The sequence below is a fragment of the Eurosta solidaginis genome, chromosome 4 (genome assembly GCF_040869045.1).
Source record: "Eurosta solidaginis isolate ZX-2024a chromosome 4, ASM4086904v1, whole genome shotgun sequence".
NCBI classification, from domain to species: domain Eukaryota; kingdom Metazoa; phylum Arthropoda; class Insecta; order Diptera; family Tephritidae; genus Eurosta; species Eurosta solidaginis.
In genome coordinates this window covers 98,659,065-98,676,648 of record NC_090322.1, presented here as the reverse complement: position 1 = coordinate 98,676,648, position 17,584 = coordinate 98,659,065, and the positions used below count along the sequence as shown (strand labels likewise).

The following is a 17,584-nucleotide window of genomic DNA, read 5'->3' as shown; positions in this document are numbered from 1 at the left end:
ATACACTTATCAATGAAAAGCTAATCACTGAAACTCAAAAGTGGAAAGAAATTTTATATAGAATTTTGGACACTATTTTATTTTTGGGTGGTAGAGGCCTAGCTTTCAAAGGCGAAAGTATATATCTTGGTGAACAAAATAATGGACATTCTTTGAGCATCTAAGATCTCATAAGATCCGATACTTAGAAATCATTTGGAGCAAGTTAGGATTTCACAACAGCAGCACAAACGTTTACAAGTTCACTATCTTTCCCCAGACATTCAGAACGAGTTTATAGAAATTTGTGCAAAACATGTTAGGGAAACTTTATTAGATCAAGGCAAGAAAGCCAAGTATTTAGCTATTATCGTTGATGCTATGCCTGATGCTAGTCACGTTGACTACGTTAATTTTGCGCTAACTCCATTTCAATTCGAAAGCAACAAATTTAACAATTCAAGAACGGTTTTTGGCTTTCGTGAATTGTAACCAAAAAACTGTTCAGAAAATCGCTGATCTAATTTGCCATAGATAAACATTGCTAATTTGCTCTAGATAAACATGAAATCCTATTAAAAGATTGTCGTGCACAAGGGTACAATAACGGCGCCAATATGAAAGAAGCTTACAACGGAGCACTACGTCACATTCCCGACAAAAACTTGAATGCTGATTACTCGCCTTGTGCAACCCACAGTCTCAATTTATGTGGTGTTGATGCTGCAGAATGTAGTACGGCTGCAATTAACTTTCTTCGGAGTTGTACAAAAATATTTTACTATTTTCAGCAGCACTCCACAACGATGGGACATCCTCAAAAAAATGTACCGAGCTCTCTTCATAGTCTTTCAGACAAAAGCCAAATTTGACTGCGAAAGCATACGGAGATGTTACCTGTATTCTCAAGTACATCAACAAGTTCGAATGTATCATGCTGTCCTCAATTTGGTTCATAATACTGACTACCATTAATGAAAAAACGTGGTCCTCCAAGCCAGAGACGCCAACATAGATGTTGAGGTCCGACATCTAGATGCCTTATTAGCTGATTTGAAGTTGATCAGGAACCAATGGGAAACAATTTTAAACTAATGCAAAACAGTTGCTATTCAGTTGAACATCTCGCCAAAGTTTCCGGACATTCGAAAGAGAAACCCCAAAATACTTTGTGAAGATAATTTAAATGAGATGATTACGGATGATTCAGAGTCTGATTTTAAAAACAATACATGCATGGAATTGCTAAATGCCATCTACATATGTTCAAGAGCGAGTTTCAGGACTTTCCACGCTTTGTGTTGAATCCGTTTTCCCAAGGCAGTTAAATTTTTATATTATTATAAAAAATTTTGCAGCGAAACAAGCAAGAAAAGCCACTCTTTGATATCCAAACCATTTATATTGAATAATTAAAATTTATAATAATCATTAAATTTATCAGAAATGTATTAAAATGTTACCAAATAACTAGAAAAGATTATTTGAAACAATGTGTGGCTGATGAAAGAGAATTTTATTTTTACGTTACAATAAAATAGTATAAATAGCATATATGTTGTTGGGCGTGGTACATTAAGCGAAATCATGTATTTAATACTAATGGTCAATAATTGTAACCACAATCATACTTTTGCATACTAGTTATACCTAAGTACACATCATACTTTGCATACTGGTTATACCTATGTACACATCATATTTTTGCATCCTAACTATACCTATGTACATTTACCTTTTCATACATCTCAAGTAAGAGAGTACAATTTTCATACAGTTAGAGAGCAATCTAGCAGTATCATGTCATGAAATGTTAAATTGTAAGAATCATAGTTGTACTTGAACAAGCAAATAAAGAAGTCACAAAATTTAATTATCGTCGTTTTTACTTCTGCTTGCTTCACTCTTGTCATTGGCGACCGTGACAGGACTTTTATTAAGTGTCCAAAAAAGTCAAAACTTATAGTTTTCGTGATTTAACATACGATCAACGTCATTAAATCGAATTTTTAAACAAATTGTAATTTGACCAAACATTTCACTGAAGCGGTAAAATCAACAAACGTACTTATGTACATGGGCGAGCAGCTAACAACAAGCAACATTTACACCGTTCATCAAGTCTGGTGTTAAGCAAATCAAAGGGCGTAAGATTAAGCACATATAAATTGTAAGATATTACCAATATACAAACATATGTATTAGTAATCATATTATTATTATTTATTTGCTTATTACTGTGCTTAAAGTAAAATAGACGGTATAGTTCAATTGTTAGCACCCACCCAACATACAATACTCTCGTAACAATTTTTTGCAAAAACTTCGTTTGGTAACTTTTTCTGCATCAGCGTGGAAAGTCAATCGAAGGTCAATCGCAGCTACAGTGTTTTCGTACCCTTATTTAGCATTTCTGTCGCTTACAAGGTAAAAATCTGGCAGTGAATCTCAATCGCCGTTAGTTTCTTATACTGTAGTCGCACTTGTTGGTTTTTGCTGGTCAATTCAATTATTAAGCCTTTGCGCGTCCACTTTAACTTGTAATACGATGGCGGGAGAAGACGAAGAACAATTATCGTCGCTCAAACAGCAACGATCCACTATGAAACGGAATATTAGCAATATGAAGGCCAAAATAGACAAGTTAGGGGAAACAACGGACCCCACAATTTTAGAATGTCACCTTCCAATCCTTGAGTCCTATTTTAAGCAACAATGCCATATTCAGGGACAAATTGAAAAACTTAGTCCAACAGACAGTGCCAGGAGTGATATCGAGGAGAGTTATATTACCGCAAAGGCAAAGATTATGCAATTGCTAAATAGCATTCGTCGTGCGAGTGCAGCAGAAACAAGTTTTTTAAATACATCGACTACACTCAGTACATTACATCATACCCGTCTCCCTGCTCAAAAATTGCCTAAATTTGACGGCAAATATGCCGAGTATAAAAGATTTTCGCTTACGTTTTCTAACCTCGTCGACAAAGACCCTACAATTCCAACAATTGACAAATTCAATTATTTGTTGGGTTGCCTCTCAGGTCAGGCATTGTCAGTTGTGGAGCAGTTTCAAATCACTGAAGACAACTACACTAAAGCCCTAAAACGTTTGAAGGATCGCTTTGATAATAACACCTTAATCTTTCGCGACTACATTTCAACTTTGTTTAATATTTCACCCATGCAGAATGCAGATTCTAACTCGTTACGTCTCATCATTGATAAGGTTTCAGCTATACGTGCATCACTATTATCGTTGGGTTCAGAAACTGAAATTCTGAGTTCTATTCTCATTCACATCGTTCTTTCAAAAGTAGACAAGGGTTCTCAAGCATCCTATGAGGAAAAACAAGACTATGACTCTCTTCCAACTTGGGAAGCATGTTATAAAATTTTAAATAGGAGATGCCAATTTTTAGAGAGTCATGCAAAACCCACGGAGTCTACTGAGCATAATCGTGACTCGAAACAAAGGTTGCATTCAAAAAAGGCTTCACATACATTTGTGAATTCTCATTCAACGTATGCTTATTGTCAAACAGCAGAACACACATTGGGAAATTGTACCTCGTTTTTAGCTCTTCCTGTGTCAAGTAGATTTGAATTTGTGAAGCGTTCAGGTCTTTGCATAAATTGTTTGCGAAAAGGCCACTCTGTAGCAAAATGCCCTTCCAAATTTAAATGTCGAGTTTGTAAAGGCATGCATCATACACACTTACACATATTTTCACCGAGTTCCGATGCAAAGCCTGGCACTGCTCAGCAGTCTTCTGAGTCAAATCCACCAGTCGCTATGGTGATACGATCACAAAAAAGAGCTATTATCCCAACAGCCATAATTCTAATGAAAGACAGTTTTGGGATTTTCAAACCCGTTCGGGCTCTGTTAGATTCTTGTTCCAAAGTAAACTTTATTACTGAAGAAACCGCTAAACGCTTGCAGCTGAAGCGACAAACATCGAATCAGGAAATCTCCGGAATCGGTGACGTTCAAACAACCTTAAAGCATGCAGTATATGCTACATTTTGCTCTCGTTTTTCAACTTTTGAACGTTCTACACAGTTTGCGGTAACTAAGAAAATATCGTCAATGCAGCCTAGCGAATATATTTTTTCAAAAAATTGGACTATTCCCGAAGGAATTAATCTTGCTGATCCATTGTTTTACAAACCTCAAAAAATCGATGTACTGATTAGCAGTGAGGTCTTCTTTGATATTTTGCGCGGAGAAAAGGTAACTCTAGGCAACGGTTTGCCTTTTTTAGTCAACACTTCTCTAGGATGGGTTATAGGTGGACAATGTGAACAACCAATAACTCAGCCATTAACGTGCAATGTGGTGAGAGAAGTGGAATCTGTCGAGTCATTACTGCGCAAATTCTGGGAAGTAGAAGAGATTACTTCGCTGCCACCGCAACTATCCGAAGAAGAGAAAGCATGTGAAGAACATTTTCAATCTAATATTTTTGTACACTCCGACGAGGGATTGCAAGTGCGCCTACCATTTAAGGAATCTCCAGCAGCCCTTGGAAATTCCATTGACGGTGCGCGTAAAAGATTTTTTGCACTGGAACGCCGCCTCTATCTCAATCCTAGGCTTCATCAGTCGTACTGCGAATTCATGGCAGAGTATCAAACTTTAGGTAACATGACAGCAGTTTCAGATACTCAGCTTGATAGTCTACATTACGTTATACCTCACCATTGCGTGCTACGCCCCGAAAGTACCACAACAAAGCTAAGGGTGGTATTCGACGCTTCAATGCGTACTTCGTCGAATAAAGCATTAAATTAAATTTTAATGGTTGGACCAACCATTCAGCAAGAACTGATTTTAACCTTATTAACATTTCGTCTGCATCGGTACGCACTCACAGCCGATATAGTAAAAATGTATCGACAGTTTCTTGTTGAAGAAAACGATCGAAACTTCCAACTAATCTTATGGAGAGAAACTGCAAGTGCTCCCTTGCAATTATTTCAACTAAACACCGTGACCTACGGTATGTCATCTGCACCATTTTTAGCCATACGCTGTTTAGCCCACCTTGCTGACATGTATGGGAATCGCTATCCAGTCGGAGCAAGAGTGTTGAGAGAGGATCTTTACGTTGACGACCTATTGACTGGAGCCAACAGTGTAAAGGAGTTGCTAGAGATACAAGACGAAATTACTACTTTACTGGCACATGCTGGTCTACAGCTTGCGAAATGGAATTCAAATTGCCCACAACTAATCGAAAAATCAGCAGAAGAAATTCAGATAAAAGTAAGTGATGACAATGTTACCAAAGCGTTGGGTATGGTATGGAAACCTATGAGGGACGAAATATGCTTTAGCTTTGAATCCAATGAATGCTCTATTGCAACCAAACGAACAATCTTGTCAACTGTAGCAAAAATTTACGATGTTTTGGGTTTGCTAAGTCCTATTACAATTCGTTGCAAGATTTTACTTCAGGAGCTATGGATACAACACATGGATTGGGATGAACCACTCACACAGGATCTGTACTCAATGTGGTTGCAAATAAAAAATGATTTAAATTACATAAATGGTATACGAGTTCCGCGTTATGTATTCACGTGTCTTCAGGACAGTGGTCAAATACATGGGTTCGCAGATGCCTCATCTCGCGCATATGGGTGCGCCATTTACATTCGCCAATCATTCGCCGGAACTTTTAAAACCACTCTTCTCATCGCCAAGTCAAAGGTGGCACCAATTAAGGCTATATCCATACCTCGATTGGAGTTATGTGCAGCTGCGCTCCTCAGTAGGACATGGACAAAAATAAAATGTAAGGTTTTGAAATACGTAAAAAACATTTATTTTTGGACAGATTCCAAAATCGTTTTACAGTGGTTGAAAATGCATTCTTCCACTTTGACTTGCTTTGTAGCCAATCGTATTTCTGAGTTACAAGACAATACCGCAGGAGTTGAATGGAGACATGTCCCTACAAAAGACAACCCAGCAGACATTGTTTCTCGCGGCCACAGCGCATCAGAACTTGCCAGTACTATATGGTTTACAGGTCCAAGTTTTTTGCAAAAGGAAGCGGAGAACTGGCCTCCAGTCGAAAATCAAACTGAAACACAAACAGATCTCGAGCGCAGGCGAAAAATCGCATACACATGCAACACAAGTAGTAGTACTGTGGACATTATTCAAAACATAATTGAAAAAACTTCTTCGTTCTTCAAAATTTTAAGAATTGTTTCTTTTGTATATCGCACCTTCAACAAATTTCCTCCAAATCGTCAAATTAACCCGAAAACCGTGATACACATTCCAGCCACCGAATTGGATTATATCTTTTGGATAATAGTATCTGATATACAACGAATTCATTTTAGCACTGAGATAAATTGCCTTAAATCTGGCGGTATTCTCAAATCGGATCTCCAACGTCTTTCACCGTTTCTACAACCAATAAGCACAAACGGCAACGTCAGATTTATTCTAAGAGTCGGCGGACGACTGAAAAATGCTGCAAGGTGCGGGTAGCTGACGTACGCACGACTAAAGGTACAATTCGACGCGCTATCCATCGACTAGCCCCACTACCGGAAACCGAAGACGTTTGAAAGGGAGCCCTTTCAACGGAGGGAGTATGTTGGGCGTGGTACATTAAGCGAAATCATGTATTTAATACTAATGGTCAATAATTGTAACCACAATCATACTTTTGCATACTAGTTATACCTATGTACACATCATATTTTTGCATCCTAACTATACCTATGTACATTTACCTTTTCATACATCTCAAGTAAGAGAGTACAATTTTCATACAGTTAGAGAGCAATCTAGCAGTATCATGTCATGAAATGTTAAATTGTAAGAATCATAGTTGTACTTGAACAAGCAAATAAAGAAGTCACAAAATTTAATTATCGTCGTTTTTACTTCTGCTTGCTTCACTCGCGTCATATGTAATACTCCTATATTGCTAATAGAAAATGCTCGCAATGTGTTTTGAATTCGAAATCAAAACAAGACAGCCTATAAAATTTTTGTGATTGTAGCAGCATAAGTGTGACAAGAAAAAATTTAAATTTAAGTACATTCAACTATTGAATACAAAAACAAAAACGTTTAAACAGCAATATATCGGCACTCTGATGTTTGGGAATGTACATAGTCTTTTGTAGCAATATAGGATTATTACATATATGATAAATAGTAAATATTCTGTGTTAATTTTATTTTCACCTCTTAGTCCAAAAATCATTTGGTTGATGTGGCAAATTTTTTTTATATAATCCATCAATAATGATTAATGACTGAGACGTCATTAATTCAAATGTATTATTGGATTTGTTATAGGGGGCCCGTAAATTGTTTAGTCCCGGGCACGGATTTTCTCTCTACGACCCTGGTTAGCTTTGGTATATATGTAAATCCGATGTTTTCTTATTGTTTTCGTTTACTTGTGCATTGCGAATTTTAAGTTTAGTTTTGTTTCTTGCTGTTGTTTTTACTGTGTCGATTACATTATTAGAGTACCCATTATTTCATAGTATGTTTCTTATATTCACCTCGTTGTCTTTCATGAACTCTTGATCACTCAGGGAGTAAACTTTATTTATAAAGTGATTAGCCGTGTTCCTTTTCAATTGAAGTTTAAAAAAAATGTTGCCGTAAATGGTCCTTAAATCAGATCGAAAATAACAGAGAAAATATTATTAAAGTATAGCCGATTTTTAGCTTTGAACGCTACTCGCGACGAACTACTACCCGTACACTTGAACACAATTAAGAAAGCGTATCAATGTCTCAGGTTTTGGACAGTAAATTCAATGTTTAATTATATAAAATGTTGAATAATTTAATGAATGTTTAAATAAGTTTAATAAAAAGTTTTAGTTAAGTAATTTAATAAGAAATGAAATGTTCACAGAGCTAAATCATTGGCGTCGTCAGATGAACGTCTTTACTCTTCTCGCGTCGTTTTCTTACTACTTCTTTTGTCGTTGCTCATTTGTACTCTCTTGCTGCAGTAGTTTAACTCTCTGCTTCAGCAGTTTAACTCTCCGCTTCCCACATTCGGCCATCCTGGGTTACATTCGCCTCGAATGTTGTATCGTTGTTTTTTGCCCATGGTTTCACGTACTCAGCAGATGTTGTTGAATTAATTGGACCTTCATTACTTGTAAGTTTACGTACGTCATACGAATCATTGCCTTTAATATTGGTTATTTGATAGGGTCCAAAAAATTTAGGTTTTAGCTTTAGACCACTACCAAATTGGGTACTTTTGATTGCTACCAAGTCACCAATCTTATACTGATGTGCTGCTTTACGTCTAAGATTGTACGACTTTTTATTTTCTTGTTGAACTTTGAGAATTTGTAGTTTTGCTCGTTACGTTGCTCGGAACGATCGCTGGTGTATAAAGTTGTAATTTCTTGTTGGATTAAAGTGCCCATTACTGGTACTTAGCATAGACTTGACTTGACTTGGCGTAAACTTGGCAACTTAGCCACGATTATACTCCACTTGGCGCATACAATCGGCATCATAATCAGCGTTGAAATTTATTTTTAAATAAATGTCAATTTGTATGACAAAATGTCAAAATGAAATGGGAACAAACAAATGGCATCTCAAAATGTAAACGTCACTTAAAACTTACATAGAAAATCAAAATTCAACAGACTTCTAAGTCAAGTTAAGTGTTGCTAAGTTTTGAGTAATCAGTAACATGCAATGTTCATTTAACAGAACTGTAAGTGACAGTTCTCAAGCCAAGTCAAGTCTATGCTAAGTATCAGTAATGGGCCCTTAAGTCATATATTTGTTTTTCTTCTTTTGTTCTCATTTTTGTGCCAATTAATAACTTAAAAGGTGTTGTGTTTATACTTCTGCAAAATGTAGAATTAATTGATTGCTGGAGCTTGTTTACATATTTGAACCATTTTGTTGGCTCGTCGTTGAAAATTTTTGATAAAACTGAAATTATTGTTGCGTTTAGCCTCTCCCTTTCCCATTGACACGTGGTAACCCTGTTGTTATGTGAAGTAATTTTATGTTTTCCTCCTCGCAATACGTCTTGAAATTGTTTGAAGAAAACGCTGACCCCCTATCGCATATAATATACGCTGGATTTCCAAAAATCAAGCTTTGACTTCGTAGCTTTGATTTAACTTCTTCTGTAGTTGTCGATTTTGTTGGGTACAACCAGCAGAATTTTGTAGAGTAGTCAATTACAGCTAAAATATGTTTATAATTCTTATTCCTCGACTCTAACGGACCCAAAAAATCAATATGAAATGTATGTAATGGCGTTTCTTCTTTGTGCAACGGGTGGAGTAAGCCTTCTTATTTACCAGCTTTCCGATTGTTTAAAATGCACGACACACAGCATGCAATATGTTTCTTTATCTTCTCCTCAACTTTGGTATGAAAAATTGTTTAATGATAAGTTCTTTCGTCTTTTTTACAGAAAAGTGACCTCTGTCGTGTGCACTGCTAATTATTTGATTTTGCATACCTTCTGGAACTATTACCAATTCGTTATCATTGCAAATTTTGTATAAAATGTTGGACTTTGAAAAGTAATCGTCGTAGGAACTTCTATTGTTACTACACAGAGCCAAAAATGTCACCTAAAAAATATGAGTTTAACGTCTTAAAATATTTTTAGGCGATGGGGTATGACGGGAGATGAAAACGAAGAAATTTTTAGAAGATATTCTTTTTATTTTCATGTTGAAAATCCTATTAAATTTATTAAAACGATAATCAGTTTGAAATTACCATATATCGCCTTATTTTCAAATTTTTCTGCTGAAAATGTGGCATTTTCTGTTAATAATTCAAAAATAAAACGGAAAACGTCTTAATTGCAACAAATAACACTTTTTTCTTTATTAAAAAGGGTTACTTCTAATTTTTACAAGGAGCTTCTTGATTTTATTAAGACGTATTTCCTCTAAACACTACTAGATAGCATATATATATATATTTTTTTTCGTAGCGATAGTATTAATTCAGTGGTATATTTCTTGTTCTTGCAAATGTAGTTAGCGAAATGCTCAGTGTTTTTCTATTCGTGGAACAGACAAGCCGGACAAGTGAAGTTTATGATTTTAATGTTTAAATTCAATCGCTGTGAAATTATTTAAATCTTATATGAGCATAAATTTATAAAAGTTTTCATTCAATTTCATAAGTATGTATATGCAATTGAAAGTTTTAATATTGAAATGTGTTAAAAACTCACAGTGCAAACATTTTCAGTGAGCTTTACAACGCAACAACGCACAAAAATTAAAATGGCGGATATCGACGCGCTCCATAGTGTAGCTGAAATATTGGATTTGATGAAATCATGGAAATTGAATGATGAAATCATGAACATTTTAAATGAACGCGGCATCATGTCTTATCCCGTTTTAAAAGAAATTGAAATTGAAGATGTAGAAGCTCTCTTTGACAGTTTGGAAAGCAAATTTTTCGGCGAGAAAATAAAGTTCAGGTCTGGATTGAGGGAGTGGAGAAATCGTTTGGTAAGTTTTTATCTTTAAATAAATATATGATTGCTCTAATTATAGTTTTTTCAGAATATTCCATTAATGTGTGACAGAGATACCGACTCAGGGCATAGTACAATATTGAGTTGGTTGGAAAAAATATCGAACGATTTAGACACCGTGAAATCCAGAGAATCAACACCAATTTCATTGCCGTCTGAAAATACGTCATTTAACGTTTATGATCTCTTGAAATCGACTGTCAGAGGCCAACTTGTGCTTGGTTTTCACGATCACAAGGGATATATTGATAATAAACATCAAAAGACGCTCACACATTGTATTATAGTAAGCGATACAGGCACCGGTCGGAAGATGAATTACTCAGACATGAAACAATGGCCAAATGCAATATGTCAAATATTCCCAAAGGAAAAACCGGTAATTTAAATAGTTTGTTAAATTTTTTGACTGTGGCTTACATATTTTAGCTTTGTGGAAAACAATTTCATCAGTTACTTTCTAACTTTCTTTTAGAAAAATGCAAAGTATGCAATTTTATAGCCCATTAAATTTGAGTATAATGAAGTGATTGTTTTATGATGCTAAAATATTGCGTTTATTTTAGATAATTTATTTTGTTTACAGTGCATTTTTTTCAAAAGATGATTGCGTTATCTTTTCAGCAAACTTATTTTTTTGATAGAAAAAAAGGAAAGAAAAATCCCTCCGGCAAACTGAATTCACGTTGGGCAAACTCTATCAGGATTGAAAGACCTTCAAGCACTGAAATCGAAACAGAAGAAACATCGCATGGTTAGAATTACTAGTCTCCATTTGAAAACTATTTATTAATTTAATTTAATTAATTATTATTTTTTGAAATTTCAGAAGAGTTCCTGGAGAAGAAATGTTGGCTAACACACAACTGCACACCGTAGGATCAAGTTAAATCGAATTGGAAAGAAACATCTGTTATGAGGCTAAAAAGTGCAAACTCCATAAAAGATTTGTTGGAGGATTGGCCTAGGTATAGCGATTCCAACGGTTATGAATTAGTAAGTACTTTGATTTAGCTTTCGTTTAAAAATTTAAATAAATTTATTCTTAGGTCGAGATAGATTTCGAAAATATGTATCCAGGCAAATCAAATCAATTATTTTTGAAGCTGGACAACTTTTATAAAAAAATAATGCCAATCTTGCAGTGTGATGTTAAGGATAAAGCAAGCAGAGAACTCCTGCTCTCTAAACTTTTAAACACAAATATTTCAAATGGTACATACCAATGTCAGTTTATTTACATTTTATCTAATCATATACCTATAACAGATTCTAAATACTGTATAACTATGTTTCGCACCGCATTGTATACTGCAACCACTGCGTCGTAATAGGAATGAAAAACCTACGATTGCTGATGCCCAATACGATTTTATAACTCTGGTTTCAACCCCAAATGACATAATGCCAAGTATTTCTGCACTAATTAAGGATTATGCTGACAAAAAACGGACACTACAGCCTCGTATAATAGCTGTGGGCACAGATTTTTCGGATATATCGCAATGTTATGTATTTTGTGACGGCCTCAAATGGAAATGTTTCTCATTTATGAAAGCTGTTGAGTACATTATTAAGTTAAGTCATGTTTTTCAAATTGAATACGCACACAATAGCAAGCAAGTTTGGGCATTTTTGGAGCAATACTTTTTTGAACTAAAGTCTGAAGATCTCCCCTCAGTTTCAAGTTTATTAAGTAAATTAGATTTGTCTTAAATAAAAAACAGAAAATATTCCAAAATGCCCAAACTTTCTTGCTTCTTGTATGACCAAAATTTCCTTAGTACAAGCGCTTTTATCAGCCACATCAAAGTTTACCATGGCGTGCCAGATATTTATAAATTTATATGTAAATGCGAAAGTTGTGATCAAATTTTCACTAACATTTATCGTTTTCAAAAACATGTAGAAAAACACATAAAGGACCTTAATTTGAAACTAAGTATTGAAATACCAAAACAAAATGTTGTTGAAGAAAGTGAAATGAATATTGAGCATTCAGTAAATAACTCAATTGAACAGTTCCGAACATTCAATTTAGATTTTAAAAAATCGATTATCTCTTTTCTTCTTAATCTTCATAACAATCCAAATTTTTCAAGAAAAAGTGTTCTTCACATTCAACATTCAATAACAGAAAATATTAGTCCTCCCATTTGTGAAGTAATTAAACTTTTGATTGTAAACAATAGTAATGAACTATTTTTTAAAGAGATAATGCATTGTATATCTCAGCCTTTTTCGTTTGTTGATACTGAATATAAATTTTTTAACGAATTGAAAAATATGCAATATTTCAAGCCTCCAAAGAGTTTTGAATAATAATCCTACTTTAACAGGAACAAAAACAGATATAACCCTTGTAGATATTCCGTTTCAAATTAAAAAGTTTCTCGAAAGCGACAGTGTCCTAAAAAAAATAATTTCTTGTATTCAAGAAATAGCAAATTCCCACACGTATTCTACTTTTCTGAGTGGAAGTCTTTGGATTAAATGTTATACCGATCCGACTTGTTTAACAATACCTCTATTCCTATATTTGGACGACTTTGAAATTAATGACCCATTAGGATCGAAATGTGGCCAACAGAAAATTTGTGGTATTTATTATACATTTGCGTCTTTGCCAAAGAGCCAAAGTAGTCGCCTTTCAAATATATTTGTCGCTGGATTTATAAAATCTATAGATCTATATGAAAATGGTATTAATAAAGCCTTAAATCCACTAATAGAAATATTAAATACATTGCAGACAGATGGTTTGGTCATCGAGCGGATGGCAAGAGCTTCAAAATATTCATTAAACTTGTGAAAATATTAGGCGACAATTTAGGTCTTAACACAGTGTTGGGATACGTTAAATCATTTTCGGCAAATTCTTTTTGCCGAATATGTAAAAGAATGAGGCAACAAACACAAAGATTGCATTGAGATTTCCGATTCTTTAAGAAATAAAAGTAATTACGATATTGATATATCTTTGAATAACTCAAAAGAAACTGGCATAAAAGAAACTTCTATATTTAACTCACTGCCAGACTTTCATGTTGTTGATAACATAGCATGCGACATTATGCATTATTTGTTCAGCGGAGTTTGTTAGTACATCTTTTCAAAAATTTTAAATTATTTTATTTATGAAAAGAACATGTTTACTTTAGAGACCTTAAATTACAGAAACCAAATGTTTCAATATGGTGAGTTGGAAATCTGTAACATAAGCCCCCCTATTCAAAAAAATCACATAGCAAGTGCAAGTTTTAAAATGAGTGCGAAGCAAATGAAATCGTTTACCCATTTCATACTGCTAATTATAGGTGACCTAGTTGACAAAAACGATGTTGTTTACAAATTTTTAGTTATTTTTTAGCCATAAAAGCGTCTTTGGGATTTGCCAATGCCATTCTAAATAAAAAATGCATTCAACCTGAATATATAATAAATAATTTGTGTCCTTTGAAAGTAGAAAATAATGCTTATATTTCCTCAATGAATCTGAAAGATTTTCATTTATACAATCGAACAGACGCTATTGTTTTTAGAGGCCATAATTTTAAAATTGGACAAATTGTCACAATAACTGAAGATGTAGTTAAAATAAATGAAATTTGTGACTTTTTAGTAAAAGAACAATATGTTTTTATCGTTGTAAAAAGGCATGTGTATTTGAGTTTTTCCGAAAGATTTCAATCATATCTAATTGGAAGTGAAACTAAAGAGTACAATGTTTTAACTTTTGATATGATAGATGGTCCACCAGTTCACTTTTATGTTTTAAATAATGGTATTAAAGTTGGAAGACCAAAAAGATATTGGAAAATATGGAAAGAAAATATATTTTTAATGTAGCTTAGAAAGGACATTTCTAAATTCTAGTGTATTTCCTATTGATTCAATTAAAAGGAAAAGTCGTTTCATTTTTATATGAATTCTTCTTGATTTTGTCGAAGCGAAAGTCTTCTCAAATGGCTAATTTTTCTTCTTATTTTTAGCAGATTTTCTTATTGATTTAATTAAAAGGGGAAGTCGTTTCATTTTCATGTGAATTCTTCTTAACTTTATCAAAGAGAAAGTCTTCTCAAATCGCCAATTTGTCTTCTTATTTTTAGCAGATTTTCTTATTGATTTAAATAAAAGGGGAAGTTGTTTCAGTTTCATGTGAATTCTTCTTAACTTTTTCAAAGACAAAGTCTTCTCAAATCGCTATTGTTTCTTCTTATTTTTAAGCAGATTTCTTTTCGCTGCTCAATGATAACTTTTTAATTTTATTAAAAAGAAATACCAACTTATAATAAGAAGGGGTTCAGATTGGAGAAAAACCATAGAGAAACTATGTAAAAATTCTTCTAGTTTATAGGGTATTTTATGTGTGCTTTTCGCTCTGTGTAAGTATTTCTCGAAGGGCTTTTAATTTTTGATCCTCTTGTTGCGGTTTACCTATTCTAACAGTTAGGTCATCTTCTCGAATCCTCATAACAGCGTATCGGCTAAGAGCATCTACATGCTTCATACGAACGCCACTTCTATGCTCAACTATATAATTAAACTCTTCTAAGAGTAAAACCCATCTCGCTACTCTTGTACGCAAATCTTTCTTCTGCAATGTTTTTGTAAACGCGTTGCAGACCCTTACCAATTTAAATTTAATACGTAGGAGGTACACTCTGAACTTATTTAAAGCTTCTACCACGGCTAATATTTCCAGTTCATAGCTCGTGAATTTTCTTTGTGCATCTGTAGTCTTCTTACTCATATAATACACTGGGTGGAGCTGCCCATCATCAGGCGACTTCTGCAATAGAACAGCACCAAACTCGTCTATGGAGGCATCGTATGCAATTCCGTCTCGTATTTTTGGTTATAAATACCAAACACAGGATTCTCTACTAGTGTTCCTTTAATAAATTGAATGCTTTTTCTTCTTCGCAACCGATTTTAAATACACAATTTTGTTTTGTCCTATCCGTAAGGGGTTTCGAAATAATTGAGTAATTTGGTATGAACTTTCTAAAATGGCCTGCTAAACCCAAAAACTAAGAAGTTGTTTCGTCGTTTGTGGTATTTTGTAATTTACTACCGCTTGGACTTTTTCTGGTGATGTGTGAAGTTTGTTGTCTTCAATAACATACCCCAAAAATGTCATTTTGCTTTTTAAGATTTCTTAAGATTCAGCTGCAAGCCGTACCCACGGCACGTATTAATAACTCTTTCTGAAATGATATCGTCGATGTAAGGTAGTGCAATACCTTCTCGTGTCAAATTTCTAAAAATCGCGTCTATATGCCTGTGGAAAATTTCAGGGGCATTGGACAGACCAAATGGCACTTTGCAAAATTGATACTGGCCGCTGCTAGTCACAAATGAAGTGTACTTTCTGCTTGACATTTCCACAGGCACATGGAAGAATCCATTCCTAAGATCAATTGTGCTAAAAATCTTAGCATCTTGTAAACGGTCTAAAAAATCGTATATAATTGGGAGTGGAAAATGATCTTTGATAATTACCTTATTTATTTTTCGAAAGTCTACGCAAAGCCTATGCGTTCCATCTCGTTTCTTCGCTAACACCACTGGACTGGTAAAGTCGGAATTTTATGATTCGATAATTCCGTCCTTTCGTCCACCTGTGCATCGACAATAGCTATTTGCGAAAAAGGTAGCCGATGTGGTCTCGCAAATATTGGCGATTCATCATTTAACACTATATGCATTTCCACATTTGTTGTTGCAGTTTTAAGAGGTTTATATTCAGATATCAACTTGCGTACCGCATCTATTTTCATGAATTCTATTTCTTCGTTGTCCGTTTGGATCTTTTTAATTTTTAAACCATCGGGATTTATGGTTATTTCCGCTTGCAAATTCTTCATTGAGAACCACTTTCATATCCATATCCATACAATGAAAGAAATGCTGCTAGTAAAATCAACAAATCGACTCTGTTGTTCTTGACTTAACGGATATTCGGTGAAATTAGTCGAATTGTGGTTAATAAATCTAACTGATTTTTCTGTTAACACAACATCTCACTGGTCATTTCAACAGCGAACAACAGTCAATGCATGAGCAAATTCAAAGAGAATTTTACGCTCACTGCGCTCTGTACTTTCTACTTATGACGATGGTGCCACTTGTTAAAAAGAAAGCACCAAAATAAGAAAACCACCAAATCGAAAAAAACACACAAATGGGGAAAACAACAAAAAAATAGTTTTCCAGTTATCATTACAAAACGAAAAACCCATTTTTTTGAGTTTACTGTGCATAACACTGCAAAAAATTATGCGATACCAGAACACCTATTTATCTGGTACAATTTTGAAACTTCTCCTCCAAGCGAAATGCAAAATTGCGCCCTCTTGTTGCAAAAGTTTGGTTTGAACGAACAAAAGTTTTGTTCAAGTTTTTTCGAATTTTCATTCACGCGAACGAACCTAATAAGATAATAAAAAACATAGTTTTTTAATGTTGATGTTTCCGACAGCATAAAAGTTTGAGTTGTTTTGCAATCGTTTCAAAATAAAGTGTTACGAGAATTAAACTTGCCGAATTACATGTAAAGTTGCTCCAGTGGTGAATCACCCTCCCGAGATTTGATTCTTTAACTCTCTATAACTTACAAGTTCTCTATATAAAATGTTATGTCAAACATTTATACTACAAATTTTGTTCGAAACAATTAAGTTTGGCAACTCTACATGCGAGAGAAGAAATTGAGAAAGAGGTGCAACTGAAAGAATTGAGAATCAGTTTCGTGACTACTACGAAGTTCAAAACTATAAATTAAATAAATTATAAAAAATAAAATTTGGTGAAAGGGCGTGCAAGAAAATTTTTGAAGAAAAAGTTGAAATAAAGTTCTTGAAACCCACGCCAATGTGGTTTAACAAACGGTGCAGTGCCGTTATTTTCGCTAGAGCAAATATAGCAAATATATATGTAGCAAGCACGCGTATTTATGTATTCACATATTGACGTATGTATGGCAACATACTTTCATAGAAAGCTTTCGATGGTAATTCGGAACAAGTTTTGTTTATTTGAATTCGGATTTAAGA

At 34.4% G+C, this 17,584-nt stretch overlaps 1 protein-coding gene and 1 pseudogene across 10 annotated transcripts in view; both read left to right on the top strand.

Annotated features, from left to right (window-relative positions):
* Positions 1-14,388, top strand: part of LOC137250070 (uncharacterized) — a 246,013-nt pseudogene extending 231,625 nt beyond the window's left edge.
* The window catches only part of PGAP1 (GPI inositol-deacylase), a 1,928,961-nt gene that overhangs the window by 702,422 nt on the left and 1,208,955 nt on the right, over positions 1-17,584 (top strand). The window lies entirely within an intron of this gene.